At 34.8% G+C, this 11888-nt stretch overlaps 1 protein-coding gene and 1 long non-coding RNA gene across 9 annotated transcripts in view; both read right to left on the bottom strand.

Annotated features, from left to right (window-relative positions):
* The window catches only part of LOC144301758 (uncharacterized), a 580647-nt gene that overhangs the window by 218313 nt on the left and 350446 nt on the right, over window positions 1-11888 (bottom strand). The gene's annotated exons all lie outside the window — the stretch shown is intronic.
* LOC144301757 (uncharacterized) overlaps window positions 1-11888 on the bottom strand; it is a 67024-nt gene that overhangs the window by 4714 nt on the left and 50422 nt on the right. The window contains exon 3 of one of the 2 annotated variants that reach the window (XR_013368540.1): window positions 10413-10477. The exons of the other annotated variant lie outside the window; for it this stretch is intronic. The gene's annotated coding sequence lies outside the window, so the exon portion shown is untranslated. The remainder of the gene's footprint in view (window positions 1-10412; window positions 10478-11888) is intronic. 2 annotated transcript variants of the gene reach the window in all.

Below are 11888 nucleotides of genomic sequence, written 5' to 3'. Positions count from 1 at the left end.
ACGCCATCCCCAAGCACAGATAAAGCAGGACACAAAGGGTGGGGATTCTTGGATACCTCATCATTGTAATGAATGAGTTCTATGTCCACAAAATAGCACTGTCATCCTATTTTCTTCTTATTCCCAAATGCAGAGATATCTTTGAGAGAAAACTTTGGGGAATTAAGCAATAATATCTGCTTTGTTGAAGGGGTGGGAGTAGAAGTGCGTAGTAAGGGAGAACTAATTTTTCTTTGTGAACTCCGCCTAAACTTTCAAGTGAAATAATTTCCTGGAATATGGAGTTAGGAAGAATCAAACATCAGAGGGAGATAAGCCCTGACAGGTTGGTCATTTTTCTTCTTGCCGGTTCATCTTTGCAGTTCTTTCTGGAACAGCACTGGATTTCTGAATTTAGGAGATGATATAGTGTGTGCACATAAAAACTTCAGAAGCCTAGTTATTGTGAATACTGTGCAAAAGGCATCTCACTAAAAATATTTGCAGAAGAAGAAGCAAGAGCTTACCATACAGTCATATGCACTTGGGGGAGAAATTCAGAAGTACCTTCCCTTCCCTCTCTCTTTTCAATCTTTCCCAATGGAGACAAATCATGCTAAAGCCTGTCAGTTACAATTATTGGATTTCACCATATTTGACAATTTTGATATGCCATTAATGATGTAATAAGACACATCTAGCACATTATCACTTGGGCTTGCTCTCCAGTTTTAATGCCAAATTTGAATCACATAGAGATGTATGTATAAATATATAGATACAGCAGTGTTTCTTCATGTATAACTCATAAACATATTGGGTTTGGAATATGGACAGGAAGGAATATGGAGATGAATAATATCCTCTTCATATGCATGAATAACTTCGCAGTAATGCAAATGAGAAGACACAAAATGGAAAGTAGGTTTCTTCTAGCAGAAATATGACTAAGAATGTCGCCTGAAATTTGCCAATATATTAGTCACTTATAATGTCAGTGAATTTTCTTTGAGATGGCACTTCTTTTAAAAACATTTTACCCTACTCCATTATATTTTCAATATATAATTACATAAGTCCATAATTTCAAATTTCCTTAAGTACTATGATGCATGAAAAGGAACTTTAGGATTTTAAGAAGATAAAAGGTGGTAGTAGTGGAGTGGTGGGGGAAGGGGAAGGGGAGAAGGGGGCGGAGACAGAAAAGCAACATCAAAGGGCAAAACAGATTTTCTGATTAATTTCCAGGTAGAAGTAACCTAACCTCTGCTCCTGACCCTAACTTAATTCCTTTTCAAGTAAATGGAAGCCAGAAAGTATACCCCTTTCTAAGACAGATGTTTCTGAGATCTGATTATTAAAAGGGTCTTATTAGTTGCAAAGATGCCAACAATACAGACCAATACACTGTTTGGATCCTATTACTCCTAATATAAATAAGTTTTTCTTTTAATCTTTCCACTTAGATGAATTAATTAGTTAGAAAAGAAAATGAAGCAATTTTATCAGAAAAGCATCTGAAAGACCTATTGATTTAAATGCTTTTACATTCTAGCCTTATCACACATGATTAGCTTGCAGATATGAGCTTAATAATGATGCAAAGCACCAGATTTCACTGGATTCTCTGTTCCACTTGAATTCCCAGAAAAGATACTGGACCCCCTAACAAAGAAATAATACTCTTTTTCTCAGATATTCCTTTGGACAATCTTTCTAAACTATTCCGTTGTACATTTTCTTTAAAATATCAATCTTTCCTATATTTTTGTGAATAGATATGCTTGTGCTTTTATTTCTAATTATAATCTTTTTTTTTTTAATTTATTTATGATAGACACACAGTGAGAGAGACAGGCAGAGACACAGGCAGAGGAAGAAGCAGGCTCCGTGCACCAGGAGCCTGACGTGGGATTCGATCCTGGGTCTCCAGGATCACGCCCTGGGCCAAAGGCAGGCGCTAAACCGCTGCGCCACCCAGGGATCCCTCTAATTATAATCTTAAAATCCTTCCATAAGAATTGTGTGAAGCATACACTCCATTCAGAATAAAGGCATTGATATGTGCAGTTAACATTAACCACAGTAAAATAAATTGTAGCTGAAAGTAAGTTTACAAATTAAAACTAAGTTTATAGATTAAAATAATCTGCTTGCCATATGGAAAGTACTCAATGCGTTTGTTGATTGAGTGAATAAAATAAATAAACTAGACTATCTTCTGAGGACTAAAATAGAAAGAGAAAAAGCAAAGTCTTGAAAGAAAGTTAAAAAAAAAAAAAAGCCAGACTAAATCATATGCTACCCTTGGATAAATGACTTTGAATGAAAAAGGGTCCAATTCTCAGAAGTTCTAAATTCATTCACTAGGAAAGAAAAAGAAAACCTAGAAATACAGTTATCACTATTGGCTCTCCTATTTTCAAATGGACTAGAACATTCCGGAATATGTAAGAATTTAGTATATAATAAAGGTGGCATTTTCACATCTCTGATTTCTACTTTCTCTTTATGAAGGCTATCCACTGTTTTCTGGTTCTCACTAACCTTTGCTAATATGTCTCTTTGCGTGCTGGTTTCTCACCCTTGAAAAATTCATGAAATTCTTCCCTCAGCAATAAAACTATATATAATGCTCTCAAAAAGCCCAGCTTGCTGATTACACCTCTACACGTTGGTCTAACTGGTGTTTTGGATCCTCTGGAATTTCATAACATCTTCTTTCTGTTGTCAGCAACCTCCTTGTTGCCTCTTGAGGAAAAGAAAGCTTCTCCAGATTTCTTCCATGCCTGATGAAGGACTTTCTTAGAAGACAGTGATGGGTAGAGGTTTAGAGGGGAAGGGTGCAAGTTCAGGCTCCCTCTAGTTCTTCCCTTATGTCATTCCTATAAGCATTTACAGAGCTGCCTCCCAGGGTTCCCAAGGGGCAGTGACCATAACCCCTCTGGTCCTTATGGCTTTAAACTCATCTAATGGAAATCTGTTACCCACTCCTTCCCATAGAAGCTCCAACACCAGGAGCTGAATATATTATGTTCTTCATCTATATCCATTTCTCCTCTTTTCTTTTGTACTCTAGGATGGCTCTTCACTGCCCACAGCCTAGCAATTTTCACTACTTCTAGCTTGTATCCTGAACCCTTCTCTCCTTTACGGTTAACTTTTAAAAATTCTACAATCCAGGTCTCTAGAATCAGATTAATATTTCTGGCCACATCCTTTAGGAATCAAAAATAAAGCCATTTCCATCTCAAGAACCTAGCTCTTCCAAAGCAGAGCAATTTGTTGTTAGCTTATTGTATTTGCTAAAAGTTTTTGAAAAAAAATAATCTACTAGATACTTTAAATCTTCCATTGACTGTGTTCCTTGATTGTGTCTGCCCTCCTTATAAAGTAATAAATGCCACTGATTAAATGAATAGGGAAAAATAAAGCAACAGGCATGATTTGGAGAAGGAATCACCCTGGTTGGAATTTTCTAGATATCATTCCGCCCTACAATTAACTATGGCTCCATCAATTCTATCTTCTAAATATTCCTCTGATTCCTCCTTGTCTCTCCATTTCCACTGCCACCACTCTCATTCAAGCCATTGTCATCTGTCCCAATTAATATACCAAGGGAATCATTATATATAATTATATAAACGTGTATTTATCATCAGAATACTATTTATATTGGGGAAAAAGGATGGAAGAAAATTTATACTTATGGATTAGTTAAATAAATAAATTATATCATACTGAAACAATAACATAATGAGCATATGCTAAAATGACAGTATGTGGGGAAGTGTTCATTTGGTATTTAATAATTAAAAAGCAAGTTAGAAATGATTATGAAAATACTGAGTGTATGTGTGTGTGAGAGAGAAGGTATGAGTATATGCTATAAGACAATAGGAGTTATTTTCTGAGTGATGAGATTAATGTTTTTTGCTTTTTTATTTGTTTAGAATTTCAAATTTTATAATATTATAATATGAACTCTCATTTTCTTTATGCAGGTAGAGTTTAATTTAATTGGCTTAAGATGGATTGAGAGTAATAGGTTTAATAATATTGTACTAGTAAGTTTAACTCCATTCACAACCAGTAATACTATTTTTCCAGTTGCATATAAAAAAATATTTTCAGGAAATGAATCACTTGAGGAGGACAGGAATTTGAAATAAGATATGTTTTCATAAAATAATGTCATAAAGAAATTTTTCCTTCTTTCCAATCAAAATATATTATTTAGGCTGAAGGCTGAGATATGATTTCATTTCATTAATTATTGAAAGCTGCAAGATTGTTTATGTTCACTATAACAGAAATTGCTAGTTTTCCTACAATATCTGTTCTCCTCATTTTCCCCTAGTTTTCAGCTGGGGGAATGACTGACCAGAATAAAGTCCACATTTCTATGCATCCACTCCCTGAGGGTTTAGTGGAAGATGTGTATAAAAATTCTAGAAATTATCTTTAAAAGGCAGTGCATTGTCTTTATTTCTCTCTTCTTTTTCCTACTGACTGACAGTAAACAACATGGTGCAACTCCAATGGCCATCTAGAGATTACCTGGGAAATGGAAGTCATTTAAAAAGAGCATCAAAATAGAAGCAGCATAGGTTCCTGACTTCAAAGTGCTCAACTAGTTTTCCAGGAGAATGATTTTCAAGATATTTAATCACCTCCAAATTTTCCATGACTTGGTTTACACCTACCTCTGGATGTCAAGTCACACCATCAATCTAACATGTCTGATATCAAAGCTCTATTCACTGAAATGAGAACCAAGGGGGATCTGATGCTGGTTCATAGAAGGATTATCATGATTCTCATTTTTCTAGTGTCAAAAGGTGGAGAAATTTAGCGCCATCTTCTAATCTTTTCTCCCTTGCCACAATTTGTACCCCCAATCTACTCAGTCAGTAAGTCCTTGTTAGTATATAATCAAGAGAGTTCTGGGATGCCTGGGTGGCTCAGTGATTGAGTGTCTGCCTTTGGCTCAGGGTGTGATCCCCGGGTCCTAGATGGAGTCCTACATGGGGCTCCTTGTGAGGAGCCTGCTTCCCCCTCTGCCTATGTCTCTGCCTCTCTCTGTGTGTCTCTGAGTAAATAAAATCTTTAAAAAAGAGAGAGAAATTTCTCGCATTTATCTCCCCCCTTTCACGCTAGCTATGGGTAGCGATTCTTAATTTTGGGATGGTTTACTCTTCACTGAGCATTTTATAAATACTATTTGATAATTTTCTTCAAAATGGTATATATTTATACCAAAAATGGTATATCCACTTGAGATATCTCATGTAATTTCATAGAAACCTAAAACCTCAAAAGGCCAGGGGTATGTGGACCTTGGGTTAGAAATCTCTGGTATAGATATTTTTTGTTTCTTGGTTTAAGTATCTCCAGTATCTTCTCATTTCAACTTAACCTGCCCAACTATTTCTCAATTGACTCCAATCATCTAGGACATTTTACAGAATGCATCTACATAGGGTCTATTCCAAAACTAATGAGTTGGAATTCATAGGATAGGATAGCAAGAGTAGTTGGTGTATCTTCTTAAGTAGTTCTGATATGTCCTCTGGGCTGAGGTCTTAGGTTACACTGACCTCAGATTAATTTTACATCTTTCGTCCTTGCATGTCTGCCCCAAATCTTCAAAGGGTTTCCGGTGCCTACCACACTGTAAAACTGCACAATTACCAGAAAAGCCCCTGTGAGTACTGTAGGGCTTCCTTCAGCTGAACCTTGTTAACTCTTTAATAGTCATTTTGTAAAAATATATCCAATCTTCCAACAAACCTCAAAGCCAAAGATAGCCCATCATTTCTGTTCCTGAACATTTGTACATACTACATATTTATCCTGAAATTCAGCCCTTCTAACACTTTTTCTAGAAACCCTTTCTGTCTGTCACAGAGCAGCTAAATGCAACCTCTTCTAGGTTCCCTTCTAGGGAATTTTTTCTTGTTTCTCAATAACTAAAGTAAATATTGCCCCAAACATTTCAAATCCCAAAGCATTCTGTTTTTGTATTCTTTCTAGATCTATCACATTATGACTTGTTGACTTTCGTTTAGTTTTTCTTATTTTCTCATAAGAACATAATATCCTATAAAGAATTAAAACTTCATATTGTGTTTCCCACATACCTAAGATATATTCTTATTTTGTACAGATAATGAAAGAGTGATGGATAAGTAGAAAGGTGGATAAAAAGATTTAAAGGTTAGAAGTCTCCTGTTTATAATAATCTAACTCTACTTGTCTGTGGGCATTACAAAATAATGAATTTAGCAAACAAAGAGGATTCCTGTTTAGAAGTAAGATTTGGGACAAAGTCAAAGATTAATGATGAAGATGATGAAGAGAAATCATTATTAGGCACTGGGGTAATCTCTACATACTTGACAAGACACAGAGAGGTGATGCCCAAATTTGCCATTAATAATTGTGTTTAGAAGATCTAAGGCTTCACTGAATTTAGATCACTTTTGTGGAGGAAGAAGCTTCACTACTATGGAAGCAGAAGTTTATTCTCCTTTATTTTTAAAAATATTTTATTTATTTATTCATGAGAGACAGAGAGGCAGAGACATAAGCAGAGGGAGAAGTAGGCTCCCTGCAGGGAGCCCAAGGCGGGACTTGATCCCAGGACCCCAGGATCATGACCTGAGCCCAAGGCAGATGCTCAACAATTGAGCCACCCAGATGCCACCCCCCACGGTTTTAAATACATTGTAGTGTTTTCTAAAGGTGGAAGGCATCATACAGTAGGTTAATTTTTTTAAAATATTCAATACCAAGCTCCTAAAATACCTAAAAGTAACTTCTTTTCATACTAGTCAAGTATGGAGTTATTTCTGTGCTGCCTGGGTTTAATGTTCAAAATCATCAAGGCAGAGTTTAATGCTTCAGCCACCTAATACAATTAAATCCATGCTATTCCTTATTGGCTGTAAAATATGTAAACCTGGTGTTTATGTGCAAGAATATAAAAGTACAAATACTTTTCAGAGGATCCTAGGCTTTGAGACCTTCTAGATTTTGAAGTTCAAAATCACTCCATAAAAGACATTATGTATTATTAAATAATCAAATGCTAATGTGTATGGGCTTGTGCACAGCTTGTATTTTTAAATCACAGAACTTACTATAAAAATTTTGCAAAACTAAATAGCACTTGCTGTTATTGCTGTTACTGCCATTTTTAAAATCTATCAGTATATCATGGTTAAAATAAACCCTGGCTTATTAGTGATTTTTTTCTTATATAAAATTTTAAAAATCAATTTTTCCATTTTGAGATTGAAGAAGGAAGTGAGAATGTGGTTTTATAGTTAAAAGGAGGAACAGTACGACTAAAATAATCCTCTGATGATCATGAAACTCCCAAATAAGTCTCAAGAAGACATAAGAAAAGGCTTGGAGTAGTAACCCAAGATTTGTGAAATAAAATTGATTTCCATTCAAATCGGGTCTTTTACTCTTCTTGAAAATGTCAAGGTGTCAGCCTTGGCCATTACAAGACTGTGATTTATAGTTGAGACAAAGCGATAGTACCAGCTGACTGTCTGGAGCCACAGTACAGTGTCTGGAAAGGCTGCCGATGACAGCCATTGCCTTTCTTAACCAATCAGCAAGCCTTAACTAAAACTCTGGTCATTCCCCCTCCATGTTGATAAGAAAATGCTAAAATGCAATCTGGAAAATTTGCTTGGTAGGAAATATAAACAAGTGTTGTGGGAGGAAGTAGGTATCGTACTTCTACAGAATAAATAACAAACGTTATTTATGGTAATCTATATTTCAGACATTTAGAAACACATATTCATAATAGAAGGATAAACAGATGTTCCAAATATGACAACTTATTTTAATATACTGGAAACCACAGCATAATTTTGTAATTTGATTAATTAAGAAGAAGAATTGTGAGTGTTAAAATCAATTTTCAAACTCTCTAAATTATATTTATAGCATTGCTCATCTGCATCACAAAAAAACCCAAAAATGTTTTGCATTAGAATCATTATTCGTAGCAAATTAATCTTTTTCTCATTGAGAAAGATCCCTAAATAGTAGTTCTTGATGGGAAAATGTTTAAAACTGCCCAGGTCATACCACAATAAACAACCAGGCTGAGAAGAACAATGATTTAACATCTTAATCATATAAAACCATATAATGGCTACAATTGTATATAGATATAATTATATATATAATTATATATACATATATAATACATATATATAATCACGTAGTAGACACAATTATATACACATATAATTATATATCTCTATATAAATATAATCAAATAAGTTGTCCTATCTGTATATAATTATAGCGATTATATAATTTTATATGATTAGGATGTTAGCAACGTAAAACTCCCTGATATTAGAGGTGAAAGTGGAAGGGATATAAAATTTTCTGTAACAGAACAGCCTAAACACGTGGTGGCCAAGGATAAACACAGGACTACAGGATATAATCACTGTGGCTTCTTTATCAAACTCCTATTTCTAATGATCCTACATAATTTTTAAAATGTCAGATTCCCAAATGAGTCCAAATGCTGACTTTCCTGACGTATGCTATGTATTAAATGATCATGAAAAATGTTAACAAAATTTAATTAATCTCCATGACACTCAGTGTTGCAATTTGCTGGTGCAGAAGTTTTATAGATACAATGCTGTACAGAGCACTTTTGGACTAAATAAGTTATATCGCCTGTATGTTCATAGGCTCCACTAAGTTTACCAAGACAAAAACATATTTGATAGAAGCCTAGATCATATCACTATGCTAAGCAATACAGAAATTTGAGGTGGTTGTTGGGAGCCCTGTTTTATTTTGTCTGTTTGAACTTTACCTTCTGCCATTGACATTAACCTTGCTACGTTAGTCTTGCTCTGCCTCCCTACACAGGCTGTCCAATCTGAGTAACTCTCATGTGGAGAGAGAAGTGGTTCCCAAACATAACCAATCATAGCCTTTCTGAGAAAGGGAATTGATGGAGGGGTAGAGAGAACTTTTTTTAGTTTTTTCTTCTTTCTTCTGGAATCATAAACTCTAGGGTATATGATGCAATGGCCATCTTTGCCATCACATTAAGAGAATGTGAGAATCAAGTTAACACATTGGAGAAAGAGAGAGAGAGATTGAAAGGGAGAGGGAGTGGAGGAGCACCTGGATAGAAGAGAAGAGTAGCAAGAGGAGGTGGGGGTGGGGAGGATGGGCAGCAAGATGATGATATACACACAGCTTCCTAATTTAAGCTCAGTTTTGAGCTTTTGCTACAGAGTCTAATTAATGCAGTGATGTAAGCTAAGGCTATTCTTTCCTACCCCTTTGAGTCAAAAAGTCCCCTGTGGAATGGAAAAATATCCAATTGTCTGATCATACACTCTTTTTTTTTTACCCAAAAGTCACTTTAAAAGCATTTCTCTCCACATCCTTATTTTATACATCAGTTGTAAATGAGGAAAGTGAAAAGGAGAGAAGCTCAGTTCCATAAGGTAACTAATGGTAGAACTGGTGTTAGAATTCTGGTCTTCTGGCTTCTACTTCACTATTCAAATTTAGTGGTGGCATTGATAATGCAAATGTCAAAACCTCCAAATTTATTCTGCATATTTTGTTAACTCCCAGAGAACAGCCCGATTAGAATTGTTTTGTCCTATGACAAAGTAATGTAATTGCTACTTCATGAAACTGCATGATCAATATTATTATATTAACTTACTTAAAGAAATTAAATGATGGCTTTTTTTGAAGGGATTGAAATAATATGTAAATACTACATTTTAGTCCAATTATTTTGCAAATAGCATTTTTATGCACCATAATTATTAACATTTTCATAGTCTAAGGTTTTTGATCACCAGACCTTTCCATAATATAGGGAATCATAAGACCAGAATCTAGACACTGCAAAATCTTAACAATAGCCCGTATCACACCCAAAGCAACTCAAAGTAGATAGGTAGGTTATTTTATCTGCAACTAGAAAATAGAACAAATCACATAGAAGACTTATCTATACAATATTTTTTAAAAACAGCCAAATTACAAGATTCATGAAATGCTAAGGCACACAGAAAGGACAAAAAGTGTTAGATAGGTGAGAGATCTCTATAATAGACCATAAGCTATTTGAAAGCAGAATTTCTCTTTTTCCCCCTCTAGTTGGCACTCAGCAAACATTTGATAAAGACGCTTGTAGTAAATAATTTTTGAGTGTCCCTGGATCTGAAATAATTTCCCAATGGTGTCTGCCTCTCACCCTTGGGGACAGAGTACACCCAATAAATTTTGATGATGAAAACAATAGTCTGTTTAGCAAAAGCAAATACTGAGACTCAAACAGGAAGAAATAAACTAATATTCATTGAGTGTTTAATTGGTGCTAGAGACTAGGTTAAGAAACTTACTTGGATTATTTCATCAATCAGCCATTAAGTCTACTGAAGTCCTTGATGTTAAAATGTCATTAAAACTAAAATAAATGGAAATTAGTTCAGCTGTTTGGTAAATTATGACTAGGGTACATCTAAATGCATCGAAGACAACAACTACTTTTTATCATTAATATCTAAAATCTATAACTAATATTCATACATCTGACATTCCATTTTAAAGCCAATCAAATTTTATTAAATAATTAAGCCTTAATTAGCCATAGTGGTCCCATGTACTGATGCAGCCTTAATTCACGGAGTTTTTTAAAGCTAGATATACATTTATGAATAAATGGATACATTAATGAATCAATAGCTTATTTTGAGATGACAAGCTGGGCTTATGAACTGGCAAGTTTCTACATGGATTTCATTCTCAAGCAGGATCTCTTCACAACGGAAATGAAGATGCGTCACTAGTGAGTCCAAGTTTCTACCCTCTTTACCACTTGCAATCCATGAGAAAAAGAATGAAAATCTTTTCCCAATATCTATGCTAATTCCAAAGGAAGACATTAAGAAAAAGGCTGCTAGAAATCTCATCCCTGAGTAGGCCATACTGGCCTTGAAGTGGATTTTATAAGCAGCTATTTAGCTCAACATTAGGGCTAATAAGGTATATATTCTTACAGATGTGGGTATTCCTTATAGATGCACATGCCCTGTAGATAAATAAAGGATAAAGAACATTCTCTAAAGTCAATAAGAGATATGGTAGGGATCTTTTTTTATCTTTCAAATTTAGCATCATACAGTCCTATTATGTATCAGCAATTTGCTCTTTCAGAATTACTTTATTACATTTACCTAAAATATTATAATCATAGAAGTAGATGGGAGAAAATGAACTAGAAAGGACATACAAGTTGCATATCTTTCTCCCAAAGTAGCCAGCACACTACTTCCTGTTATGATAGGTCTAATCTTAGAAAAACACATTATCTCTTTGTTTCATGTATATACTTAAGTGATTTTTGTCAGTGCACTAGGTGGCCCTCACTAAAGCACACCCTATGGAAAGAAAACACATTTTCTTTAAACATAAGACACAATTCCTTTGAGATCCTGTTAATCATTTTTCCTTTCTAATTGAAAAAGTCACCACAGAAATTAGAGTACGAATTTCATTATTCTAGAAAGAACCTTAAAAGTTGACATGTCTTTGAACAATTGTCTCAGAAATCCTTTTTTAAGTACATTTTCATTTTCTGGCATGGCTTGAATTGAATTCTAAACTTTCTACTGCTTGTCCTCTAAGCCCCTCTGGTGAATTTAAATAGGCTTCCCTATATATTTAGTACATTCAAGAATTCTTTGTCGCAGTGCCTACTCTGCTTTATTATTAGAAGGCTGTCTCGGAAGTCCAGCAGCCAGTTTGTTTTCTGCCATTAATAAAGAGTCTACTTTTTTTCCTCACTTCTTTGAAGAAGTTGAAAAGACTCCATGTTG

This window comes from Canis aureus, chromosome 30, assembly GCF_053574225.1.
Source record: "Canis aureus isolate CA01 chromosome 30, VMU_Caureus_v.1.0, whole genome shotgun sequence".
In the NCBI taxonomy this organism is placed as follows: Eukaryota; Metazoa; Chordata; class Mammalia; order Carnivora; family Canidae; genus Canis; species Canis aureus.
This window is presented reverse-complemented; position numbering and strand designations above follow the sequence as displayed.